This window comes from Lampetra fluviatilis, chromosome 1 (genome assembly GCF_964198595.1).
Source record: "Lampetra fluviatilis chromosome 1, kcLamFluv1.1, whole genome shotgun sequence".
Lineage (NCBI taxonomy): Eukaryota > Metazoa > Chordata > Hyperoartia > Petromyzontiformes > Petromyzontidae > Lampetra > Lampetra fluviatilis.
The window spans coordinates 28,975,714-29,002,811 of record NC_136275.1 but is presented as its reverse complement, the minus strand read 5'-3'; the positions used below and the strand labels follow the sequence as shown (position 1 = coordinate 29,002,811).

The following is a 27,098-nucleotide window of genomic DNA, read 5'->3' as shown; positions in this document are numbered from 1 at the left end:
TGGATTTTTGGAAGACGATAGAATCTGGGTGGGCTAGTAGCAGAAGGTTTTAGGGAGAGCTGCTTGATTGGTTCGATTAGAGAAGTCGAATTGGTAATGATATTGTTGGTTTTTGTAGCCAGGCAGTTGGTAGGATCTTTGTTGATTTTTGTGTAACTGCCATCTTTAATAAGGTCCTGAATTTTGTTGTATGTGGTTTTATTCATGATGACAGTAGCATTGTCATTGTCGGCCGAGAAGATGAGGGTCCTCTCTCTTTTTCAATTTGGCGAGTTCAGAGCACTCGTCTTTGCTGATGATACTAATGGGTTTCTTAGCATGTTTAAGGATGGTGGCAATTTCAGATCTTGCCACGTCTGTTGGGATGTGTCCCAAGCCTTTGAGGGCTACATCTACCTAGGCAATTATATCATCCACTGGGGTGTGTTTGGGCATGACAGCAAAATTCAGCCCTCTAGCTAGTACCGATTTTAGGCTATCGGAGATTGTGCTGTTACTCTGATTGATAACAGTCTTGTTAACATCTAGCTTTTTAATGTGTGGATCTCGTTTCTTTTTTGAGAAGTTGTTGAATTTCGCAATAAGGTTAACCTTGCGTTTGCCTCCCCCCTTTCTTTCCTATATAACCTCTTGCCGCGGCAGCTCTCTCGCCTACTTCAGCATTCTCCTTGCTGTGGTTGTTCCAACTGATGAAGATTGCTTGTGTTGCGATCGAAACGTCGTGATTTGTTTTATTTTATTTCTACCTACGTGACTTTACCGAAAGAACCAAAGAGTATGGATTCCTGCAGTCACGAAAGCTTCAAATCAAAAGAGATTAGCATGTCAATGTAGCCACCGCCACATCGAGGAATGCAACTTAGAGAGTTGGAAATAACTGCTAACATCGGCAGGTAGGATGGAAACATCACAGCCAGTTATCACTTAAACTGGTTAATAACGTCCTTCCAATAACTGCTCAGTTTGTACCCATCTTCTCGGTATAAATTTTGCGTGTTTATATATCTGGATGGCTTCATGAACGATTCTTTGTTGATAGCCAGTAGGTTTGCAGAGTACATTCGTCTTGGAGAAATCAATTTAATGTGTGCCCACAGCGTTAAAACAAGGATCAGCCACGGCCGAGGTATTGATCCTACCGTGTTTCAGATCTGCCTTATGTTCACGAACACGGTCCGAAACATTATTAGCTTTATATCTACGTGACTTTACCGAAAGACCCAGAGAGTATGAATTCCTGCAGTCACGAAAGCTTTAAGTCAAGATTTTATTGAAATAAAACTGAATTAAAACTTAAAATCTCATTATTGGTGGTCCTCGCACTATCCGAGACACTGTTCCAGTGCCCGACCAGGTTGCTATTATTTTTATTCAATTTAAAACACCGCGAGCACCAACTGAACGCCACGAAGAAAATGTTTGCAACTTAAAAGCAGTCCATTTGTGAACTTCCCAATAAACGTGGCATACATACTTATTTACTGATATTTTAAGTGCTTATCTATCGCGGTGGAGTGGTGGCACAATGGTTAGCGCAGTGCGCGGTGAGCACCATGACCTGGGGTCACAGTTCAACGTCAGTGGTGAGTGATATCTGAAGTGGTCCCGGCAGCCAGTGTGGTGAGGTATGGTCACACAACCCCCACAACGGACATGGCATTGGAGTGGGAAGGGGGGGCTGCTCATCCAGCAGGAATTGAACTCAGCGACCCGAGTTCAATTCCCGCTCACGGCAAATACCAGTGACAATTACTGTATCTGAATCGGTCCTGGGCCTCCCCTAAGTCAACTCAGCCTCAAATGAGTACCTGGTGCGGTATGTAAGCATTACCAATGGGAAGACAAAGGCGGCCGGGCGTGGTGCTGGCCACCCACCCACTCTTTCGTGTGTTGTGCCGGCCTTCATAGGTCCTTGCTAACAGCACTTGCCCCAACTGTCTGTTCAGACTATACAGGGGATCTTTGTACATATATAAACACACTACAGAATAAGCTCACTACCAGTTTCATCGGAGGAAGTGTTCCTCATTAATGTAGTGACATCGCGGGATGTCAACGTGCAGTGCCGGCCCTAGAGAGGCACTGCGTGCGGTGTAACGACATCGCGGACACCACAGTGGTGTGGGTGTAGTACCGGCCCTAGAGGGGCCCGGTGATTGCTGATTGATAGCGCTAGATGGCACCACGCTTGGCGCGTAGTACCAGCCCTACAGGACAGGGTGTGGGAGTGCCGGCCGTAGGAATGAGGTTACTAAAGGCCATGGCACTCTGGTTGACTCGAGAGGACACGTGACCAGTTAAGTCGACAAAGGGGCCCAAGTGGGGGCTAGGGGTGGTCACATGGTTAGCATTCAGATCTTTCCCGAGGATTCTGGAAGGTGGTCGGGGCCAAGGGCGGAGCTAGCCACGCCGCAGAGAAAATAAGCCGGGTCCCCAGAGGGACCGGCGTTGTTGTTCATCCTGAAGAAACCTTGGTCAACGTTCTACGTTCTCCGCTCAATGAGTTTCCAACACGTGGACCTGGACCCGAGCTGTGGTTCTGGTCCGTAGTAGCTAGTTACGTTGTAATTAGTGCAGTTAGCCTGGTGGTCACTGCCCGGCTAACTACACCAATCACGTGGTAACTGGTGTAGCTAGCCTGGTGGTCACCACCACAGGTTGTTATTCTGTTAAGGGGAAGTGTTGGACACTCGAAATGAAGGACGTGGGCAGGTGCTCCAAATCAAGGGCAAGCACATTTATTTATTGTGGTTAATATTAATCTTGGGAAGAACAGCACCGTCGCTCTGTAAAATGCAACAACACGTGTGTTACAACCAGCCTTGCTCCCGAGCCGCCATTAACCATGTGGCTGGTTTACACGTGCGGTTATTCATTAACCCTTTCTCTTAAACCCAATTCTACTACTGATAAACCATCTTTGTCTAACAATCACATTTGCACATCACTATTCGAATATTACTTTAATCCTAAGCTGTATGTCTATCTATACCATCCACTTATATCGGTATATTACACCCATTATATGTACTGTATGTGTACAGTATACGTACTGTATCTCACCATTGTACAGCTTACTACTTTACATGTGTTCTATTCTCAATAGCATTGCAAGTAGTCATACTCTGGGTACATGGGCATGGTTATAGACTAAACAGTATTAGAGATAGAGAATTACAATGACAGTAACTAATTACAGTGCGTCATCCCTTTACAATGCACAGTGATAAAACGCCTCTAATTGCATATATCACAAACGAACAATTCAAAGCCAAGCTTAAAGTCTAGAACAAGTCTAGAATAAGTCTAGAACATTTATATAACGATCAAAAACAGCCTTTGGGTCCTTTACCTGTAAAATGCAACAACACGTGTGTTACAACCAGCCTTGCTCCCGAGCCGCCTATAAACAATGTGACTGGTATATCCGCGTGGTCATTCAATAACCCTGCCAGCCACCTACAGGCCCGACTCAGTCATCACATGCTGCTGTACACACATGCATTGATGCCACTGCACAGCACATCAGGACCTTCACAGAACCACACTTTACTCCCTTGCTGCACAAGGATAAATTAAAAGAGTGATCCATTCCTAATGTGCCACAGAAGTTACCCCGTGTGTTGGAGTTAAATAAATGTGTTGCCTCCAAGTATACGGCTGCGACTCAGTTAAACTCACTACAGTAAGATTAAAATTGTTTTGCGCTTCTCTCTCTTAATTATATAAGCAATGTCTGCCCAATGGAGACCACAGTCAGCAAATATACGAATTCAAGTTCTCCAACTTCTGCCACAACCCACACTTAACCTCCCATGACTATTCTTCGATTACTTTCACAAATAAACACTTACAGGTGTATATGTGTCAGGTGATTAGGATGTCGAAGTTGCTGGTAATTATAGATTTTTAGAGGGGGAGGAATAATATTTTGTAGCGCAACGAGCCTCCTCGGACGTGAAGTGTCAGGCGTTTATCGACATGAGCAGAAGTGCATTGGAAAGAGTCGACAGCAAAATAATATTAATAATCCTCATTAAAAATACGCTCCAGTAACGTGACTTTAAGAATGTCCTTTAGTACTATCACAGTGTGAACCGCTCCGATCTCTGCCCATGCATTGACGCTCGTGTCGATAACGTCAAAACATTTAAAGTGTGTGAAATCAATAATGCTATAGATGGGAACATAAAACATTGACATTTACCTTTTCTTTTTTATTGTCAATAACACGGTGAGTTATGCTTTAGGGGAAACAGAAACAGGAGACTGTCTCATTGTTAAATTATATATTATAAATTAACATTAATAACATAGATTTACAGTCATTTGTCAATTAAAAGATCCCCCGTATAGTCTGTAACATACTATAGCAGCAAGTGTTGTTAGCGAGCACCTATGAAGGCCGGCACGGCACACGAGTGGTGGGTGACCAGCACCACGCCCAGCCGCCTTTGTCTTCCTCGTGGCGATGTTTACACACCACACCAGGTACTCATTCGAGGCTGAGTCAACCTAGAGGAGGCCCAGGACCGGCTCAGATCATCGTCCCTGGTGTTGGCCGTGAGCGAGAATCTAACACGGGTCGCTGGCTTCGTAGCGTAGCGCACTAACCGCTGCACCACCGCTCCCCATATACACGAATAGACACCCACGAAATCTCCCTGCACGTCTTGCTGAGTAATCTTTGGCGGTAAATTGCATTTAAATTTACCATTACGTTGTACACTGATAAAAAAAAAAGTTCAGCACAAAATATTTTCTTTACAAACCTGTTTGGAGTCAATTTTTTTTCCTTTGTCGAAAGTATGTGACGTTTACATCTTAACAGACATGCCAGGACTGTCCTTGACCACAGCACCCGGCCATAGGTTTGTTTCCGCTCGCACGATCAAGGTCGGTGCTTCAAAGGACCCCGAGAGAGAGGTGCGCCTGCAGACGACTGACATTTTATGAATGCATCTTCGGCCCAGTGCCGTACACGGTGTGGCATAGACCAACTTGTCACAGATACGAAACATGGGAGTTTAGCTGCCAAAAAAATAACCTCATCTGTAAAAAATGGAATCGCAGCAGTCTCTTTGGGAAGACGGTCGCCTCGCTCTCAACGGAGTGCGAAAGAAGTTCAAACCCCGTACGCGCGTGGGTGTTCGTTTCGCAGCTCAACCGTTGACGCTTGTGACAGGGTGGGCGTGCGATCCCCCCTCCCCCTGGTCGCCAAATTTGGGGTAAAAATGAAGACATTCCCAACGGCTTGAGCGGTCTGTAACCGATTTGGTTAATGTAGTCCTTGTAATTCGGACGCATTCCATTGCACACATACAATGCATTTTACAGTGGGGGAAAAAAGATACGAACATAGCTTTAGATTTATTGCTGCGTTCTAACTTTTAGAAAACTTAGCACCGGTGTTATATGATTTCGATTTGAAATACTTTGGCAATTTAAATGCAAAACAACTTTGAAATAGATTTTGGTCCAAGGTGGAAAACACTTGAAACTCAGGCGTCTGAGCTAAACTTACAGGTAGTCCTTTAATGAATGATGTTAAAGCGCGCATATACACACACAACACTGAGAAGAGTGTGTGCTGCACGGTTGTAAATGTTTCATAAAAAAAAACAAATGTAACAATGGTTTCTAGGTGATGTTAACGCCACTTTGTGTTAAATGTGTATATTATGCGACACGTGTAAAATATATTCATACAAAAGCAGAACAATCCTTTGTTTTGTATAAATACACGGGGCATGTACATTATTATCTTGACTTTTCTGTTTTACTTTACGAATAAAAAATGACACGCAAGAATAAAAATTGTAGACTTGACACACGAGTCCCGTCTTAAGTCTACAGAAGTTTTAGCCAAATTAGTTTTGGTAATTTTTTTACGAGCAGACCACGTGCTCTTCCCTCCTGCCCTTTCCGTTTTTTTTTCTGGGCTCCCAATTGCTGGTGCTGGTTGCTCAAGGAGACCTCGACCACCAGTGCACCAAGCAGCCGTCGTGTCTGCGTGGAAACTGCGTGGTCCTGTCACTCCACGTGAAGTACCCCCTTGCCCGCCTGCCTGTCTCTCTCTCTCGTGCGCCCTCAGAGTGCATAACCAATCGCTGAGACAGCCGTGACCGCTTGAAACCGGTGGTGTGGGGGAGGGGGAAACAAAATTTTTTTAAAAATATATAACGAGCACTCAGCTCGTGCTCAGTGATTTGCCTTAAAATTTTTCAATTAAAGGGGGCTCCTCTCCTAAAATTGGCAATTCAGGATTCGGATGCAACGTAAATTATCATATTCAATTAGGCTGGAGTTTGTGTGCGCATTGCGTGTACTCGTGTGTGTGAGACAACCCCCATGTTAAAATGTTGGGAGCTGTAGCATAGTGGTTTAGAGCGCTGCGCTCCGAACCCGGCGACCTGAGTTTTATTCCCGCTCACGATTATCTGAACCGGTCCTGGGCCTCCCCTAGGTCGACCCAGCCTCAAATGAGTACCTGGCGCAGTGTGTAAGAGTCGCCACTGGCGAGACAAAGGCGGCCGGGCGTGGTGCTGGCCACCCACCCCCTCGTGTGCCGTGCCGGCCTTCATAAGGGGCTCACTAACAGCATTTGCCCCAACAGTTTGTTAAGGCTATACGGTGAATGTTTGTCTTTGTTTAAATGTTCAATCTGGGGTGTTTAATCCATTATTAAAATCGAGGTATACACCTCTTGAATCGAACCACAGCTCCGTATCGTTCCTGCTGGGTCCTCCTGCGATCATGTATTTAATCAGTGGAGTTTTGAAACTTGTAATGGAAATGTATGTGTTTCCTCGTATTGTACATATCCTGCTTATGTTTTCTTTATAATCTACATACATTCAAGCTGTGCTTGCTCTAAACCTAGATCTCCTTTAAAAAAAGAGACTCCTAGTTTTAAATAGGTCTTATCTGGTAAGTAAAAACAATAACAGACATGGTGATGATGTTGCCAGAGGTGATTCTGATGTTGCCAGAGATGATTATACGTATAAAACTTTTAAGTGTCATCGTGGAGAATATAAAGTTTGCAACAACAAAAAATGTAAACGTATTTTTACACAACCCAAATAGCTACGTAGCGTTCTGTGAGTTCAAATATAATTTCAACAACGTTGGTTTCAAGCAAGCCTGCCCTCCTCATATTAAGACGCTGATTTTCAATGCCAGTTCACAGTTTGATTGCTTTAAAACCACCGCTGCCGAAATTATTATACGTACGCCCCCAGAAGGCTGTGAGGCTGATGGTGATGTGTTTTCACACTTAAAACAAAAATACTTTCACGCGTAGAGACAAACATAGGAGGCATATTGTCTGCTCAGTTATGATGATGATGGATCATTTGAGCTATATAGAGTACCCGTAGGAAATATATAATAGCATAATGACATTTGAAACATGTTGACCCACGCATATCTATTCTTAACACCTATAAAGCCTTTCGGCATTGCTTTTTTTCCTAAACAGCACTCAGGGGGACACTTGCGCGTAATATAATTTGCCACAAACTGTGCGTAGCTGGCTGCAGCAGGGGCGGCAGCGGCAATAGCGGTGACAGTGCTCTCCTTCGGTGTTCAACATATACCATCGCAATCCACCCCTTCACGACCGTCGGCGGCGGGGTGGCGTCTTATGTTTCAGTGAGCAAATATGGCACTAAGTATAAACACGCTCTTAACAATTCGCGGTAAAAATCGGCAGATCACCGTCTTCCTCGTGCTCGTGGTGTTTAAAACGTGGCTCGCCACACGCTCAGGGGAGATCAGAGTCTGCCACTAATTAACGTGATGACATCACGTTAATTGACCAAAGCAGTTGCTTTTTTTGTTACGTCTCGCTCTGCGATGCTTAAGTCTGTGTATTATTAAACTGAGACGTGTTTAATTAATCGTTTACCCATCAAAATTATGCTGCGTTTAAGTGGAGTGGGACTCGTGACAGCTATCACTTGGCGCAACTGCAATTTTAACGATATTTTTTTTGTCAAAAGTAAATATTTTATGGGAAGGAATTTAAGATGACACGCTTTTAATTTTGTGACACCTCAGTTTACACCAGGACAAATCCTATAACCGGTGTTTTGGCAGAGAGAGAGCCATGTTCTCTTGACTTCATCTGCAAACGTGGCCAAAGTCGTAAACAATCTTATTCGTGTCTCCTGTCCAACCCTATACGGGACTTTTCCCAATATTCTGTACAGACAACCGCTTCTGGTGTTGGCATTGCCAAATCTTGAGGAGTGCATTGTGGGTGCTTCGGAGCATCTCGGGAGATGGGCCATGTTGTTTGCTTCTCCTGACAAGTGCATTGGTCTCGGTTGGTGCAGCAAAAGCCCCCACCCCATTATTTCATGACAGAGTTGCATCTGCCGAAACTCCACTCTCAGTCGTAAACATTGTGGACCAGAACCGTCTCTCACTGTGCAGACAACATTGGGGTTTTCGCCATCGTGTGGAGCTCTCTACTCTCGGGCTCCCTCGCAAGGTGAGTGGGGACCAAGGCAGAGTTGAGGCTGTTTTAAGGCCCAGCTACTGAAGCTAAAACTATTAAACATTTTTTTTTATTTTACCAGGTAAGACCCCACTGAGCTATGTAGCAGCTCTTTTTTAGAAGCGACCTGGCCACAAATAATAGCTCAACGAAGTGGGCTTATCACCACGTGGACATTTATAGCAATAACTAAATACTCTAAAATGCGTGATGTTGATTCTAAATGTGGAGGGAACAACCCAGAGTTCCCAGAGAAAAAATCCACACGATCACGGGGAGAGAGACGCAGACTCTAAATATACAGCAGGCGTCCAGGGGCAGGATCAAACCCAGGTCCTCCTGCACACCAGGCGAGGGAGTGAACATCTCGCGGTGGAGACCGCGTTCTCAGTGGCACCACCGGCATGTGGAGTAGCGAGCGTTCACTGCCTGCGACTCACGCGAGCAATCTTTGATAAATGTGTAATGCGGGCGTAAACGACCTTCCGGATGTGACGTCACGGGGGGGAGGAGTTACGTCACGTGGGAGAAGGGTTCGGGTCTTTAAGGGGAGAAACCGGAAGAGGAGGGGAGGTTGTTGGAGACTGGGCTAGAGTGAGGCCACGCAGGGCGAAGGCTGGGAGGAGTGGCGAGATCGCCACACACACACGGAGAGCGGATTGGCACCGTCGGCCAGCGGTGACCAACCCAGGGAGCAGCGGTGAGGCTGCAGCGAGGGCAGCCGGGGAGGCTGCACGAAGAGGCAGCAGTGGGACTGTTCGGAGGAGAGAGAGCAGCGGTGGGGCTGCGGCGAGGGCAGCCGGAGAGGCCGCAGGAGGGTCTCAGAGAGAGAGAGCCGTGTGGGAAAAGTAGACGAACCCGAATAAAGGACACCAAGCCAGATACCGTGGTCGAGTCTTTTATTACAAATGTAAAGCAACATATTTATTAACCTGGTTGTGTGTTCCTGTTTAATAATTCAGCGAAATATAATTTTACGAAAGTTTTAGAGAACATAAATCCACCGTCGCTGTATGGCAGAGAATTAAGATTGTAGGCGAGCGTTACCACCGATGCTGCACGTGTGCTGAGGGTTCACCTGCACATTCGTGCAAATCGCTCGCGTGAAAATGAGATTTTTTCGTCTTCAAACTAATTAAGTAAGCACACAAACTCGTGCATGCTCCTGGGGCAGCTGTTAATAATGAAATGAAGTGATGTTTAGATTCAAAATTAATATCACAGTGGAACCCCTCTCGCCTGCAACACACTGGCGATAGCGTTCCTTAAATCCATGAGAAATAATTGCGCATTCCAGGATTTTTTGATCGACACACGGTAACGTATATCCGCAAAAGAAGGGCGCATTCTAGGAGTTATGCCTTTCTTGTGCTGGCCACACCAGTGCGTGGAAACAGTGGCATGAGGCTGATGTTAACGGTGGTGCTGATAACAATGGCGATGATGATGATGTAGCGAATGATGATAAAACTGATGTTAATTGTGACGATCGCCCTGCTCGTGTTGCTTCGTAGGTGACGCAGGGCGTGTGTGCTATCTGAGTGCCATCCCCTTGCGTGCATTTCTCCGGCAGCCACGGTTGCTTTGCAAAGAAACACTCGAGGAGGAAATGGGAAAATAACCCAATATATGAATCCCCTTGAAGATGTCTTCGGATTCAGTGAGACTTCATGAATCGGGGATATTATTACTAGCCTTGCAGTAATTGTATATGTGGACTGTATGTTGAACTTCTTTCGTATCGTACGTAGCCAATTGTGCTAATCGGACGTATGGGTAAGGACAACAAATTAAACACAAAAAGCAGTCATTCATAAAATAATTGATCAAAGTGTTTTCCATACATGCATGTGTGTGTGATTCGATTACTTCCAACGAGGCGATCTGTAAAAATCTGTTCCCCATACGGTTCGGTGAATTGTCACAATTCCGGAATCAGGATTCAATCCAAGAATTTTTCGTCTTTGTTTCAATGTTAAATATTGTGGGTGGATGTAGCGTCTGTAGTGGCTGCAGTGGTCACATGACCCCGGTACGTGACGTAATGGGCCCTCGTATTGCCTCAACAAAAACAAATATGTAGATAGATAGATATCGATATAAACTCTCCGTATTCCCGGGTCGTTGATTAAGGGTGCCTTGTCGTGGCACCTTGAGGAAGGGCGCCTTGTCGTGGCTCAAGCGTTCTGTATTTTGTGTAGACATGGTAGACTCTTGATCATTCGTGTGCTGTTTATCCGATTTGTTGATTAACTGATTAACTGCACGCACCTGAGATTTTTACATACATTACAAACTTATGGATTTCCCCTGAAGCCCAAATTAATAATCTAAAAACAGTTAAAATTGTTATTGTTTGGAATATTTATTAGTCATGTGCTTAAACCAAACAAATATGTACTCCGGTTAATCCGAAATCCACGTGATCGCTTCTACAGTACAGTAGTTGCAGATCTTTACAACAGTGAGTGGAGCTTTATTGATGTTGATTGGCGTGGCTCTGCTGCTGTCCACTTAGTAGACCGAGTCTTCTGCGTGGGAGCAGAAAAACTGTTATCACTGAGCACGAGCATCAGAAACGGTCGAATTTTTACGACAAATATTTTGTTTTGTTCATTAACATACTAAAATTTCTTATCTTAAACATAATGTACAACTATATTAGTAGTCCGCTGCTGGATGAGGGCCTCCCGGGTCTGTGTGGGTCGAGGATGTTAATTTGGCAATGTTTCACACGCACGCGCGCGCGCACATGTACGATACATACCCAACGCGCGTAAGATCCTCATTAAACTAAACATCAAACAGGCTCGCACTAAAGATAATGGCCTCAAGTGGTTAATACTGCAGTCAGTAACTTTGTGTCAAACAACGATATACATTTGGGGGGGGGGGGGATTGGGGGTTATCTGAAGTGGAACACGCTAGGTTTTGGACATACATCTTAATTTTTTTGTTTAAAATAAAATCTTTATTTCACGGTGGCTAAGCACAGGCCCGATAGGCCGATAAAACGCCAAGCTGCCAGTACCAAACAGCACTATTACATGTTATAGTTTATAAAGGAGTGTACCACATTGCTTGAAATTGAGCTTGGCAAAAGAGACGATGGGAGGGAATTCCAAAGTGGAGGAGTGCGAGGGAAGAAGCAGAAAGAGAAGCGTCGTGACCTGCGGTGTCGTGAGTGAGTGCGTGGGTGTATGAGTGAGTGAGTGGGTCGGTGGATGAGTGGGTGAGTGAGTGGGTGGATGAGTGGGTGAGTGGGTGGGTGGGTGGGTGGATGAGTGGGTGGATGAGTGAGTGGGTGGGTGGATTAGTGGGTGGATGAGTGAGTGGGTGGGTGGATGATTGGGTGGATGAGTGGGTGGATGAGTGCGTGGGTGGATGAGTGCGTGGGTGGATGAGTGGGTGAGTGAGTGGGTGGATGAGTGGGTGGGTAAGTGCGTGGGTGGATGAGTGGGTGAGTGCGTGGGTGGATGAGTGGGTGGATGAGTGGGTGGATGAGTGGTTGAGTGAGTTGGTGAATGCGTGGGTGGATGAGTGGGTGAGTGAGTTGGTGAGTGAATGGGTGAGTGAATGGGTGAGTGAGAATGTTGTGATTGAACACAGCATGAAATGAAACTAAATAGTCAAAAAGTCTGCTAGACCGAGTCCTCGGCATGGGTGGAATGAATCCATGAGTAATATTCACAGGAACAGTCATCAGGGTATAGCAGCAACAGAAGAGCGATCAGAAGGCGACTGGCCGCTGGAGTGACGTTCCGCAACACGCCCTTGCCTCTGGGCGCGCTTAATTCGACGATGACGCACACACCAATCGTGCATCTTCCCCATTCGGGGTGGCTGAGCAGTTAGTGGACCAAAGTTCAGATTGAGCGCACAAACGCGGGACTCACGCCGCGCACAACACCCCCTGCTTCGCTGTCCGATCGCAAACACGCATCGCCCGGTGCGGTGCATGAGCGTTATAAGCGGCGGAAGGCCGCGCTCGCTTTGTGGGGTTCATGGGAGGGGGGGGAGCGGATCGTCATTTGGTGTCCGCCCGCACGGAGTTGTTGGTGACAGCACTGCGAAGCTTTGTCCGCGGTTCACCCCAAATTGTGGCGACGCAAATACGAAACTCTCCCAACCCTCCCTGCCTCCCCCCCAGGTTTGGCTTGAAGCTCGCGTTTAATGACGCACTCGTTATGAGAGGCTGCGGTCCAAGAGTAACTTGAATACTTCTCGATCTTTCGTGGCGTGTTGTTGTTTTTACGGTTTATTTTTTTGTACGTGTTTTTTTTGTTCATTGTTTTTCCTTTTTTTATCATACATTTTTGACTATTATTATTTTATAATTTACGAGCGCAACAAAAAAATCGCTCGGCTCATTTCCACGTTAGCGGAATATTTTTTTTCGTGTTCCTTCGGCAGAAGTCGATGCTGCGGTGGCGTGACAAATTTTTGCTGGGCGGGGGGAGGGAGTTCACTTAAAATTCATCAGTCGGTTGGGGGGGGGGGCAAGGGGAATAGGCGGCATTTCAGACGAGGTGAGAGTGGTGAAGGGGTGGAATGGGGGGGTGTAGGAGAGGAGGAGGAGGGGGGGCATAGACGTTCCCTCCAGCTCCAGACATGAGGAAAGAAAGAAAAATATAACCCCACTCAGTTCCCAAACTCGACAAATGTGCAACCTTCACCCGCACCACAAGTACGTCTGTGTGACGCCGTTTCTTTTTTTTTTCTTCCTCTTCTTGAAAACAAAGGCAAAGATCGCTCCACGTTAGCCTGCATCGGCTGCTGGAGCATATGCCGAGGTCCTGTTCGTGAGCACCTATTAATGTGTGGCCATAACCACGCACGCACGACGGCCTTTTGTCTCCCGGTACTGATATGTGGTCAAGCGCCACATCGGTTACGCATTTTAAGTCGAATGTTTTAGCATAGAGATCCGCGAAAATTTGATATTTTTGGATCCGTAATCGTTTTTTTGGGGTGAGATCACAGACCTATTAATATGTCATTAAACCCACCACCACCCGACACCTTACAATTACAGAGATACCTTGACTTTCGTCCACTTGACTTTCGTCGTTTCGCTCTTTCGGCCTTTTTCAATTATAGCCACATTTAAAATTTCGTCCACGTGCTTTCCTCTTTCGTCCGATTTCATCCAACTTTTCACGACGTTCGCGCCACGTGCCATATTTTTCGTTCAGTCTTTGAATAGAAGTCGTTCAGTGAGCATCTCTTATATTTGTGTATATTCATATGTTAATACTGTGCTTATTTCTGTGATTGTATTGTAAACAATTCATAGTTCTTTTTATGATAACAGTAGAACACTACAGTGTTCATAGTTATATTCGTGATTAAAAAACACGTGTACAGTATTCATAGTGTGCTTATTTTTGTGATTACTGTAAAATACTTATTTTTGTGCTTTCATATATTCATAATAAAACATATTTAAAGGTATACGTTTGTTTATTTATTTAGTAAAGACACGTAGGTATAAAATAAAATAAATCACGACGTTTCGAGCACAACAAAAGCGTCCGTCATCAGGTGGGAAAGCATGGTCTGCTGCTGAGGCAGACTGTTTTTAAAGGTTTGAATTGGGTGTAGCGCAAGGGTCATAAAGAAGTTGGCGGGGCTAGTGATGTAAATGTAAAAAATTAGCATGTAACTGTAAGAACGGAGAGTAGCCTCCTCGACGAGGGCACGGAAGTGGCTATGTTAATGTGAGAGATTAGCATGTTAAGGCATGAGAGCGCAATTCAAAGGACATGTGAGCATGAGAGTGCAATCCAAAGGACATGTGAGCATGAGAGTGCAATCCAATGGCATGAAAGTGCAATGCAAAGGACATGTGAGCATGAGAGATCTAAGAGAGAGGCATAGAGAGAGACACAGAGCGTCGGAAATAACAGCTGACATAGGCAGCTAGGATGGAAACATCACATACAGTTAGTACTTTATCTAGTTAATAACGTCCTTCCAATGATTGCTCAGTTTGTACCCATCTTCTCGGTTGAAGTTGTGTCTGTGTTTATATATCTGGATGGCTTCATTAACACATCTCTGAAGGTAGCCAGTAGGTTTGCAGAGTACCTCCGTCTTATATCCTTAGGTTTTTTCGGTAAAGTCACGTAGGTAAAAACATTAAAAAGTAAAATAAAATAAAAAATCACGACGTTTCGGAGGCAACACAAGCTTCCGTCTTCAGGTGGTACCGTCACAGCCACGACAGCTGTATCAAGTAAATGAGAGATTGCAGGAGTTACCACTGCGTTTATATAATGGTTGGAGAAGGTGGTGGGGCATGGGCCGCATCTTTATTATTAATATGGTAAGGTGAGGCTTGAGACTAAGAATAGACTGCATAACAAAGGCTGAGCATTATGGAGAGGTGCGGTTTGTGACTCAACCTGTAACATGGAGACCAACACTAAACATTGTAAAACAGTAATGGTTGTCTGTCAAATAAGATTGGCAAATAAGTGTAGTTAAATCTTTTTTGCATGGTTAGTCACATCTTTCCAATGATTACTCAGTTTGTAACCGTCATCACGGTTGAAATTATGTCTGTGTTTGTATATTTGTATGGCTTCGTGTACAAACCTTTGATGGTAGCCAGGAGGTTTGCAGAGAACCTTGGTCTCGGAAAATACAATTTCATGACAGCCCACCGAGTTGTAGCAATGATCGGCAACGGCCGAAGAATCAGTTCTGCCGTGTTTCAGATCTGACTTGTGCTCGCGGACACGATCAGAAACATGACGTTTCGTTTCTCCAATGTAGCAATCACCACAAATGCAACTCAATTTGTAGACTCCAGGATACTGTAAGTCAGGAACGACATCCTTCACAGATGGAATCAAATCACGGATTTTATGCACTGTACTGAATCGGACTTGGATCTTATGTTTGTTTAGATCCAAGTCCGATTCAGTACAGTACAGTGCATAAAATCGCATCACGGATTTTGTGTACTGGGTTAAAACGAACCTGGATCTTGTGTTTGTTTAAGATTTTGGAATTATTTTGGTAACCCCTGCTACGTATGGCAAAGTGATGGTTATGGTTGGATCCTTGGAAGGTTGTCTGCGCATGGCTGGGGAGACAGCTTTGTGGATTGCACCGTCCGAGTATCCATTCATTCTGAGGGCTTGGTGTATGTGCTCCAACTCACTGGCTAGGTGGTGCTGGTCGGAGATGCAACGGGCCCTATGGTGTAGTGTTTTGATAAGGGAATTCTTCTGGGCTGGATGGTGGTGGGAGTCTGGCTTTAGATAAGCATCTGTGTGGGTGGCTTTCCTGTAGACCGAATGTCCCAACGAGCCATCAGGTCTCTTCTCGATAAAAAATATCCAGGAATTGTAGCTTGCCATCCTTTTCCACTTCCATGGTGAATTTGATAGACGGGTGTATGGAATTGATGTGGTTGAGAAATTTGTTCAGTACTGGCAGGCCATTTGGTCAGATGACGAACGTGTCATCTACGTATCTCTTCCACAAGGAAGGACGTAGGGGGATATCTGGATGGCATCTGTCTCAAATTTCTACATGAAAACATTCGCTACCACTGGTGATAAGGGATAACCCATTGGGGTACCCTCATTTTGTTTGTAGAATGCACCATTCCAGGTGAAGTATGTGTTGGTAAGGCAGTGCCTTACCAAAGTTGGTACATCTGGATTCAGTCCTTGTTGGACCAAGTCTTCAATGATTGCAATGGTGGCAGGTACAGGTACATTGGTGACCAGAGAGACTACATCGAAACTGACAAGCAAATCATCTGGAGACAGTGAGATGTCCTTGATTAGAGAAACCAAGTGAGGTGAGTTAAGTACAGCTGAGGTGGACTTGCCCGTGAAAGGAAGCAGGGTCTCAGACAGAAATCGGGCCAGTTTGTAGGTGGGTGAGTTAATGGTGGAGACGATAGGACAGAGCGGGGTGGTCTAGCAGCCGAAGGTTTTAGGGAGCTCTGATTGGTCTGATCGATTAGAGAAGTCGATTTAGTAATGATATTGTTGTTTTTTTGTGGCTAGGCGGTTGGTGGGATCTCTGTTGATTTTGGCATAGCTGCCATTAAGAAGATCCAGAATTTTGTTGTTGTAAGTGATTTTATCCATAATGACAGTGGCATTGCCCTTGTCGGCTGAGAGGATGACAATGTCATCTCTGTTTTTTTAATTTGAGAGAGTTCAAACCTTCAGTCCTGTCTTTTGCCCTCCACTGATACTGGCAGTGTACCCAGAGCTATAGTGAGGGAAAAAAGTATTTGATCCCCTGCTGATTTTGTACGTTTGCCCACTGACAAAGAAATGATCAGTCTATAATTTTAATGGTAGGTTTATTTGAACAGTGAGAGACAGAATAACAACAACAAAATCCAGAAAAACGCATGTCAAAAATGTTATAAATTGATTTGCATTTTAAAGAGGGAAATAATTATTTGACCCCCTCTCAATCAGAAAGATTTATGGCTCCCAGGTGTCTTTTATACAGGTAACGAGCTGAGATTAGGAGCACACTCTTAAAGGGAGTGCTCCTAATCTCAGTATGTTACCTGTATAAAAGACACATATTCACAGAAGCAATCAATCAATCAGATTCCAAACTCTCCACCATGGCCAAGACCAAAGAGCTCTCCAAGAATGTCAGGGACAAGATTGTAGACCTACACAAGGCTGGAATGGGCTACAAGACCATCGCCAAGCAGCTTGGTGAGAAGGTGACAACATGATAATTGGTTTTTTACCCTTCTATCTGGCAACAAAACTGACACCTTTTTACAAGGAGTCATGTTTGCATAGACCACAATACCTGCAGTCATAATGCAAACAAAAAACATAACTCTGATAATGTGCACTGTCCTTGAAGTTGATTGGTCCACACCCGAGACAGCTTTCCTTAGAGCCTAGTCTCACATGGGTTGGACCAGATGACGCCAAAAGGCGCACAACTCAAAGACAATGCACCATCAGAATATGAGAGCTCGGGGCAAGCAAAAAAAACAATTATCATATTTTTTTACTGGCAAATGAGGTTCCCATAGTAAAGGTGACAACAGTTGGTGCGATTATTCGCAAATGGAAAAAATACAAAAGAACTGTCAATTTCCCTCGGCTGTGAGGCTCCATGCAAGATCTCACCTCGTGGAGTTGCAATGATCATGAGAACGGTGAGGAATCAGCCCAGAACTACACGGGAGGATCTTGTCAATGATCTTAAGGCAGCTGGGACCATAGTCACCAAGAAAACAGTTGGTAACACACTACGCCGTAAAGGACTGAAATCCTACAGCGCCCGCAAGGTCCCCCTGCTCAAGAAAGCACATATACATGCCCGTCTGAAGTTTGCCAATGAACATCTGAATGATTCAGACGACAACTGGGTGAAAGTGTTGTGGTCAGATGAGACCAAAATGGAGCTCTTTGGCATCAACTCAACTCGCCGTGTTTGGAGGAGGAGGAATGCTGCCTATGACCCCAAGAACACCATCCCCACCGACCAAAATGGAGCTCTTTGGCATCAACTCAACTCGCCGTGTTAGGATGAGGAGGAATGCTACCTATGACCCCAAGAACACCATCCCCACCGTCAATCATAGATGTGGAAACATTATGCTTTGGGGGTGTTTTTCTGCTAAGGGGACAGGACAACTTCAGCGCATCAAAGGGACGATGGACGGGGCCATGTACCGTCAAATGTTGGGTGAGATCCTCCTTCCCTCAGCCAGGGCATTGAAAATGGGTCGTGGATGGGTATTCCAGCATGACAATGACCCAAAACACACGGCCAAGGCAACAAAGGAGTGGCTCAAGAAGAAGCACATTAAGGTCCTGGAATGGCCTAGCCAGTCTCCAGACCTTAATCCCATAGAAAATCTGTGGAGGGAGCTAAAGGTTCGAGCTGCCAAACGTCAGCCTCGAAACTTTAATGACTTGGAGAAGATCTGCAAAGAGGAGTGGGACAAAATCCCTCCTGAGATGTGTGCAAACCTGGTGGCCAACTACAAGAAACGTCTGACCTCTGTGATTGACAACAAGGGTTTTGCCACCAAGTACTAAGTCATGTTTTGCAGAGGGGTCAAATACTTATTTCCCTCATTAAAATGCAAATCAATTCATAAAAATTTTGACATGCGTTTTTCTGGATTTTTGTTGTTGTTATTCTGTCTCTCACTGTTCAAATAAACCTACCATTAAAATTATAGACTGATCATTTCTTTGTCAGTGGGCAAATGTACAAAATCAGCAGGGGATCAAATACTTTTTTCCCTCACTGTATCATTATATTGTGAAAGTGATCCTCCTTGCTCTCTGTGCGTAACACAGTAATGGGGTAGTCATGTTAGACACTCTTACAACAGGTTGATTTCTAATTTAAATATTTATTTAGAGGGGGTTTGTGTCAACAATCTATCGGCTTTTTAACATTTATAGGACTTGGCGCTGTGACTTATGCACATCCACCATTTCTCATCTTGCTATCTAGGTTTTAGTGGCTGGATGAGTGATTTAAGGAGCAGAGCTAAAGATAACAATACAAATGTGATCTTCAATTGCATTTCACATCAGAATCAAACGTTGCAATGCATTGAATTCTGCTAACACTTGAATGAATATCATGGTGCGAACAGATTTTAAAATATATATACATTTATAATATTAAAGCATGAATTATGGAAAATAAAGGGTGCGGACTATGAGTCTCTTGCAGAACGGAAGTGTTACAGTTGATGCCCCAACAATCATGGCTTTAACATTGCTTTTTGTGCACTTTTGCGGGCCATCTGAAACACTCTTCTTTCCGATATTAGGAAGCCGCTGGGAGCTGTGCACTTTTACATTTCTTGAGAACTGCTTTTCATGTTTAGTTTATTATCCTTCCCCCCTCCCCGCAACTCCGATTAGCACGGATGGCTCCATACAGTTTGAAAGAGTTCATCCTACATCATACAACAGGTGAATACAATAAATGCTCACTGGGTCTAACAGCTCCTTGGGAGTTTGAATCGTGCACTCGAGTCTCATTGGCCAAGAGCTATCACAGGGGGATGAGCCGCCGTAGGAGGGCACGCCCAATCGTTTTTAAAGGTGGATAACATTCAAGTTATCGAATTGATCGTCAGGGTAAAACTAAATGTATATTCGGGGTCAGTTGGGAGACCGCTAGGAGAAATGAAGTGGATTGGTGGAGAGTCATAAAAGTTGTGTTTACTTTGTTGTCTTTACTCCTTCCCCAAGCCCGCACCTCCAATTACCATTATTGGCTACGTACGGTGATGCGAAGGAAGTTCAACGTATGTACGTAACGTAGATTTCAACATTTTCGATGCTGAGCAGGGAACCGACAGCTGACCGGGACAAAGGCTGTGGAGTAAACTGATACCAGATGAGCGTTTTGAATGGAGACTAAAGATAAGTTGGGCTTCGACGGGATCACACACGTTTTCGGATGGTTACAAAACCCATCAGCGCTGTGCGTGCAGAAATCATCTTTACTAACTATTTGCCACTGTAGGGGGTATCCACTGTATATCTTTATAGGTATGTGTGGCATGATAAAAATGTCACTAATTGTACACTTGGAAATTACTATCGATCAAAGTGAAACATTTCAGAGTCTTGAAATTCTTGTAAGAGAACTGGCAATGCGTAGTTTGTACATTATCCGCTGTATTTTGAGAATGCATTATTTTAAAACCAGATTTATACCTGGCACAATGTGGGTGAATTAACATTTTCTGTTGGCTTATAAATAACATCCCAATCGTATATCTGGCAGAAGCACCGTGATGCAATGTGCCAGGCAAATGTCGTTATGGAGGATCTGATGTTTATCAGCTTGAGCTGTGTACATTTCGGCAGATATTTTCGCGTAACAATCTGGCACTCCAGATAGGGTTTATTTTTTTCCTATGCACGTTCACACACAGGAAAGCCTCCCTGAGTCTCAAGACTATTTTATCAGGAGGGTCCTGCCGGGTTTTTGCGCAGTAGACGGGAACGTTGTTTCTGCTGCTGCTACTGTGTGTGTGATCCCAGTTGCGTAATTTGCAGGGATTTTTTCAGCATTGGGGTATTCCCTGGTCGGGCGCATCACTGCGCCCGACTTTGAACCCAGGCCTTTCTTGCTATGAGGAGCGAGCGTTATACCATTTCGCCACCACCCCGCTGCAGATTGTTCAGTAACCTTAAGGTAAATTGTGCGTTCCGTGAAAATGCATTTTTTTCACGCCGTTCAAAACTGAAAAGTAAATCGCTTGGTGAATCTTGGGGACACAAGGATCTACCACCTCTGTAGTTTTTGCGCATGTGTGCCAGTCAATAACCAGAGAATGATTTAAACTCCTTCAAAGGGTAGGTGAGGATATTAACAGACACTTATTAACAGACACTTTCAGAGCCTGTTGCTCTGAAAGTGATTTTCATGCCAACATTAATTTCACAGACCAAAGTTAACCTGGAGTGTGTCTGGCTAAATGTTTATCAGGTTCTTCGGGCTCCTGTTGCTGTCGGAGGTGACGGTATGTTGCCGTATTACTGCTCAGCAGAAGGGTGTAAGCCATGCAGGCCGTGTATAATAAATCGTTTCAAACGGAGATTCATCAGAATCAGGATCTTTATTGAGACCGGAGGAGGTATCCTAGGAGGAATTAACAGAGTGCATTGGCAGTGGTGTCTAATAATAATAATAAAAAGTGCCTAAACTTGTGTGCAGTGGCCCTTCACAGTATGCAGTATTATATTATCCAGATTTGATCCTTGTGTAAGCGATGCACTTCTGAGGCCGTCTGGAATGCTCTTCCTTCCGATTTTAGGAAGCCACTGGGATCTATGCACTTTTCAATACTCTAGATTGAAAACTAATTTCTTTAGAAATGCTTTTTGTGTTTAGTTTGTTGTCCTTCCCCCACACCTCTGATTAGCCCGGTTGGCTACATATTGTGCGAAAGATGTTCAACACACGCAGATCGGAGACAGTAATACTTGGAGGCACTTCTTTATTTAACAAGCACCATCGGGATATATACACACCCTACGTAGGTGCACACTATTATAATAAAAACCGTCTATTGTGGGCGGCACTACTTATAACAGCTGGTAGGCTGACTAACAGCATCCCTGGATGGTGAAGACGGAGACGACGATGAGATGGCGACAACGACGGTCTTTAACAGCAACGACGGGGGATTTCACTTCCAGCAACAGCCCCGAGCTCCCGCTCAGGGCCCCCTCTTATGCTCCTAGCATGGCCTTGCTCTGCCCCGGCCACGCCTCCTTTCTGAAACCTTCCTGGGACTTCCCGATGGGCCCCTTCGATGACCTTCCCTCTAGATGTCCCCCTGTCGCATATACTGTGGCCTGTTGACGTGAGTACTGCCGTACACCGCAGTTACCCTTTCCGCCAGCAGCTAGCGCGATACCCCTACACATACATACTGTGAGGGAAAAAAGTATTTGATCCCCTGCTGATTTTGTACGTTTTCCCACTGACAAAGAAATGATCAGTCTATAATTTTAATAGTAGGTTTATTTGAACAGTGAGAGAGAGAATAACAACAACAAAATCCAGAAAAACGCATGTCAAAAATGTTATAAATTGATTTGCATTTTAATGAGGGAATTAAGTATTTGACCCCTCTGCAAAACATGACTTAATACTTGGTGGTAAAACCCTTGTTGGCAATCACAGAGGTCAGACGTTTCTTGTAGTTGGCCACCAGGTTTGCACACATCTCAGGAGGGATTTTGTCCCACACCTCTTTGCAGATCTTCTCCAAGTCATTAAGGTTTCGAGGCTGACGTTTGGCAACTCGAAACTTCAGCTCCCTCCACAGTTTTTCTATGGAATTAAGGTCTGGAGAGACTGGCTAGGCCACTCCAGGACCTTAATGTGCTTCTTCTTGAGCCACTCCTTTGTTGCCTTGGCCGTGTGTTTTGGGTCATTGTCATGCTGGAATACCCATCCACGACCCATTTTCAATGCCCTGGCTGAGGGAAGGAGGTTCTCACCCGAGATTTGACGGTACATGACCCCGTCCATCGTCCCTTTGATGCGGTGAAGTTGTCCTGTCCCCTTAGCAGAAAAACACCCCCAAAGCATAATGTTTCCACCTCCATGTTTGACGGTGGGGATGGTGTTCTTGGGGTCATAGGCAGCATTCCTCCTCCTCCAAACACGGCGAGTTGAGTTGATGCCAAAGAGCTCCATTTTGGTCTCATCTGACCACACCACTTTCACCCAGTTGTCCTCTGAATTATTTAGATGTTCATTGGCAAACTTCAGACGGGCATGTATATGTGCTTTCCTGAGCAGGGGGACCTTGCGGGCGCTGTAGGATTTCAGTCCTTCACGGCGTAGTGTGTTACCAACTGTTTTCTTGGTGACTATGGTCCCAGCTGCCTTGAGATCATTGACAAGATCCTCCCGTGTAGTTCTGGGCTGATTCCTCACCGTTCTCATGATCATTGCAACTCCACGAAGTGAGATCTTGCATGGAGCCCCAGGCCGAGGGAGATTGAAAGTTATTTTGTGTTTCTTCCATTTGCGAATAATCGCACCAGCTGTTGTCACCTTCTCACCAAACTGCTTGGCGATGGTCTTGTAGCCCATTCCAGCCTTGTGTAGGTCTACAATCTTGTCCCTGACATCCTTGGAGAGCTCTTTGGTCTTGGCCATGGTGGAGAGTTTGGAATCTGATTGATTGATTGCTTCTGTAAACAGGTGTCTTTTATACAGGTAACAAGCTGAGATTAGGAGCACTCCCTTTAAGAGTGTGCTCCTAATCTCAGCTCGTTACTTGTATAAAAGACACCTGGGAGCCAGAAATCTTTCTGATTGAGAGGGGGTCAAATATTTATTTCCCTCATTAAAATGCAAATCAATTTATAACATTTTTGACATGCGTTTTTCTGGATTTTGTTGTTGTTATTCTCTCTCTCACTGTTCAAATAAACCTACCATTAAAATTATAGACTGATCATTTCTTTGTCAGTGGGAAAACGTACAAAATCAGCAGGGGATCAAATACTTTTTTCCCTCACTGTACATGAGGTGAACCCTTTTAGGAAATAAATAAATACTCGTCGGATCTAACGGCTCCTCGTGAGTTCGAGTAGCGCGCCCCACTCTCATTAGCCAGGAGCTTCACAAGGGGAGGAGTCGACGTAAGGGGCATGCCCAATCGGATTTGAAGGTGGAGAACATTCAAGTAATCGGATTGGTCGTCGGGGGAAAAAAACTAAATGGATATGAGGGGTCGGTTGGAAGACCGTTAGGAGAAATGGAAGGGATTGGTGGAGAGTTGTGGAAAGTTACAGAAAGGATGGGGAAGAGATTAGAAGGAGGGGATAGAAGGGGATTCATGGCGCATGAACGGAGCAATTCCCTGATGTGTGACGCGCTGTGCGGAAGACGTGGAAAAGACGAGGTTCGAGGTTCACCCGGCTGGAACTCCTTCACACTTGTGTGCCATAACTTCGTACGAGTGTCTGTTAATACGCTCGGAACATTTGTACCGATATTTCAGTGGCGATATCATTGAGCGATTAACAGCATATGCGATTGGTGAGCTGCAGTGAATGATACGTATCAGGAATAAAACACGAGACCTCTCTATACTTCTAGATTTGAAGCTTTCGTGACTGCAAGGATTCATATTCTTAGGTTTTTTCGGTAAAGTCACGTAGGTAAAACATCAAAATTAATGAAAATAAAATAAAACAAAAATCACGACGTTTCGGAGGCAACACAAGTCTCCGTCATCAGGTGGGACCGTCACGTATAGAGAGGAAAAACCTCTCTATACGTGCGCATTGCACACAACTGGGAGGATGGAGACAGCGTTCATAACGCGGCGCCTCTCTGTTGCACGCACACGCACGCAGCATCTTAATAAGATACTGTACCAGCTTCGCGGAGCCGAAATTGCGCCTATAAAAAGTTGATGTAGCAATAACGGGGAAACCGGGTAGGACACTGCTGTTGTCATATTTGCTGCATAAAATATACGACTACATTTTCAACCATATTCAGCTGCTGGGCCACCAAACAGCTGTGCTCATCATACGCCGGGTGCTCATCATACGCCAGGTGTTCATCATACGCTGGGTGTTCATCATACGTTGAGTGCTCATCATACGCCGTGTGCTCATCATACGCCGCGTGTTACTTGGGAGCAGGCTCCACCATTGTTTACATTTACAGAAGAGCGACCATTCTGTGAACGCGTCAATGGTACCCGCTTAGTGGCCCCTTCGTGACGTGTGCCGTGCAGTTGAATTCCAGGGTTGATCCAAACTCCTGAATTAATTATCGTTGATGGGTAGAGGTTGTGGTATTGGGTAATGACCTCTTTGCTCATCCTTTTCACCTCACTTGGAAGTGCACCACAGACAGGCAGATGAATTGCGGCTAACATCCTGAGATATTTCATTACTTGACTTGATAGGTGAATTGCAGCCCATATACGTAGTGTGTGTTATTTGTCTCTTGTGTTGTGTAGCTTTGTATTGCAATACAGCGCGTAGCGTGTCGTTAGAGGGATATATCCACTGACACGTAGTGGCGTGGCGTTTTGTGTACGGCACTTGTGACCAAATCTGGTCAAAGCTACTGATAGAATTGTAACTAATCTTGATTTGAAGCTGTAATGGATTTCACGATATGACGCTGTTGGGGCTCAATGTGACGATGCCCCAGAGAGTCACGTGGGCAAAACAGCGGAACTAAGAAAAAGGATTTATCGGTAAATTCCGTGATTTGAAGAACCTTTGCAGAAAACCGATGAGGCGCGTGATGACGCACCAGAGGAGCTCCAGGTGGAAGTTGCCGAGCTGCAATGTGACGCTCTGTTGAGGTTTTTCAACCATTGGTGTTTGTCACGTTATCAATAATTGGGACAAAATCGTCCCAAACTAAAATCCTTTGAATTTCGATTGAAAGCTTTCGTGACTGCAGGGATTCATCTTTTTGGTTATTTCGGTAAAGTCACGTAGAAGGGAAATAATAAAATAATAAAAATAAAACATAATACAATAATTCTCACGACGTTTCGGCCACAACGCAAGCAGCCGTCCTCAGGTGAAGAACAGGTCTGTCAGAAAGACAGCGTCTGAATGGGCACCACCAGGCTTGGCAGCGTATATTTAAGCTGGGTTGGAGGGGGGGAAGGGGCGCCTTGACAAAGGAATTTGCATATCAAGAGGAATTTAGCATACCTGAGGACGGCTGCTTGTGTTGTGGCCGAAACGTCGTGAGAATTATTTTATTATGTTTTATTTTTATTATTTTATTATTTCCCTTCTACGTGACTTTACCGAAAGAAGCAAGAAGATAAAATCCGTTGCTTCGAGAATAATTGAACATACTTTGGAAACACACTGCGCGTGTGGGAGCAGTTGTTACGCGTCATGAGCGGTGGCACAGCGGTTAGCGCACTGCACTAGTGCACTACGAACACGGCAGCCCGCATTTAATTCCCGCTCACGGCCTCCAACACCGATGACAATGATCTAAACCGTTCTTGGGCCTTTCCTAGGTCGAGTTAGTCTCAAATGAGTACCTGGTGCGATGTGAAAACATCGCCACTCGGGAGACAAAGGTGGGTGGGCGTGGTACTGGTCACCCACCCCCTCGTGTGCTGTACCGGATCTTCATGAGTTGCTACTCACTAACAGCACTTTCCCCAAAAGTCTGTTAAGGCTGTATGGGGAATCTTTGTCTTTGTTTGTGCTTAATGACTACCAAGCGGCTTAAATAATAATTATTGACTCTGAAAAACAAATTCTGGACTTAAAACACAACAAGAAATAGCCTCAGCCCAATCATTTCCTACGAATGTTGATTCAAGGATTCAAGCTTAGAGGTGCCAGCTATCAGAAAGCAGTGGTAGCAGTCACTAAAAATCTAATGTGAGTAACGCTGTAATTTATCATTCTCGACATATCTTCATAACCATTGATGAACGCGGGCTTGTGCCAATTGCCATGGTGTTGCATCACGTCCACTTGTATAAATGAATTTGACACTGCTAGTGTGGCATCTCCCACCACTCACCCACCTCCGTGGACTGTAAAATGTCAGTAGTGTCTACTCCAAATTATATATTTTACAAAACTACATTTTAAACATGTATTTCACCCCCTTATTAAACGTTTTAGCGTATTCAAACAAGTTTGTATTTTTTATATACAAGGAACACACACTTTAATTTTTTTAAACAAGCTGACAAGCCAGTAGTATTGGCCGTACAAGCCAGATTTACTGTACGAACAATTGGACGTATTGGTGGTACACCCGTGCAGCATAACACACCGGCCCTCATAAAACAGTCTGAAATCAAAATTTGTGTCGGCAAATCTGTTTATCGGTCTTTAAGTGACCCGGTCACCAAGTTTGGCACAATTCGAAGGTTTATTCGGTCGACTGTAACTTGCTAATAAAAAGCTCAACATTGACCGTTGATTTGGGTCCCGTTGAATCGAGGAACCGCTCGACCAAGTCTCCGGCACTAGAAGTGAAATCTTTTGCCTTTGGAACATGGAGCCAGCTAATCATCATTAGGCCTGGGTGCTGCTATATGGCAACAGGTCGTGTG

General features: G+C 44.8%; 1 protein-coding gene across 2 annotated transcripts in view; it reads left to right on the top strand.

The window, feature by feature from the left end:
• Nucleotides 1-27,098, top strand: part of LOC144934491 (carbonic anhydrase-related protein 10-like) — a 429,201-nt gene that overhangs the window by 254,679 nt on the left and 147,424 nt on the right. The gene's annotated exons all lie outside the window — the stretch shown is intronic.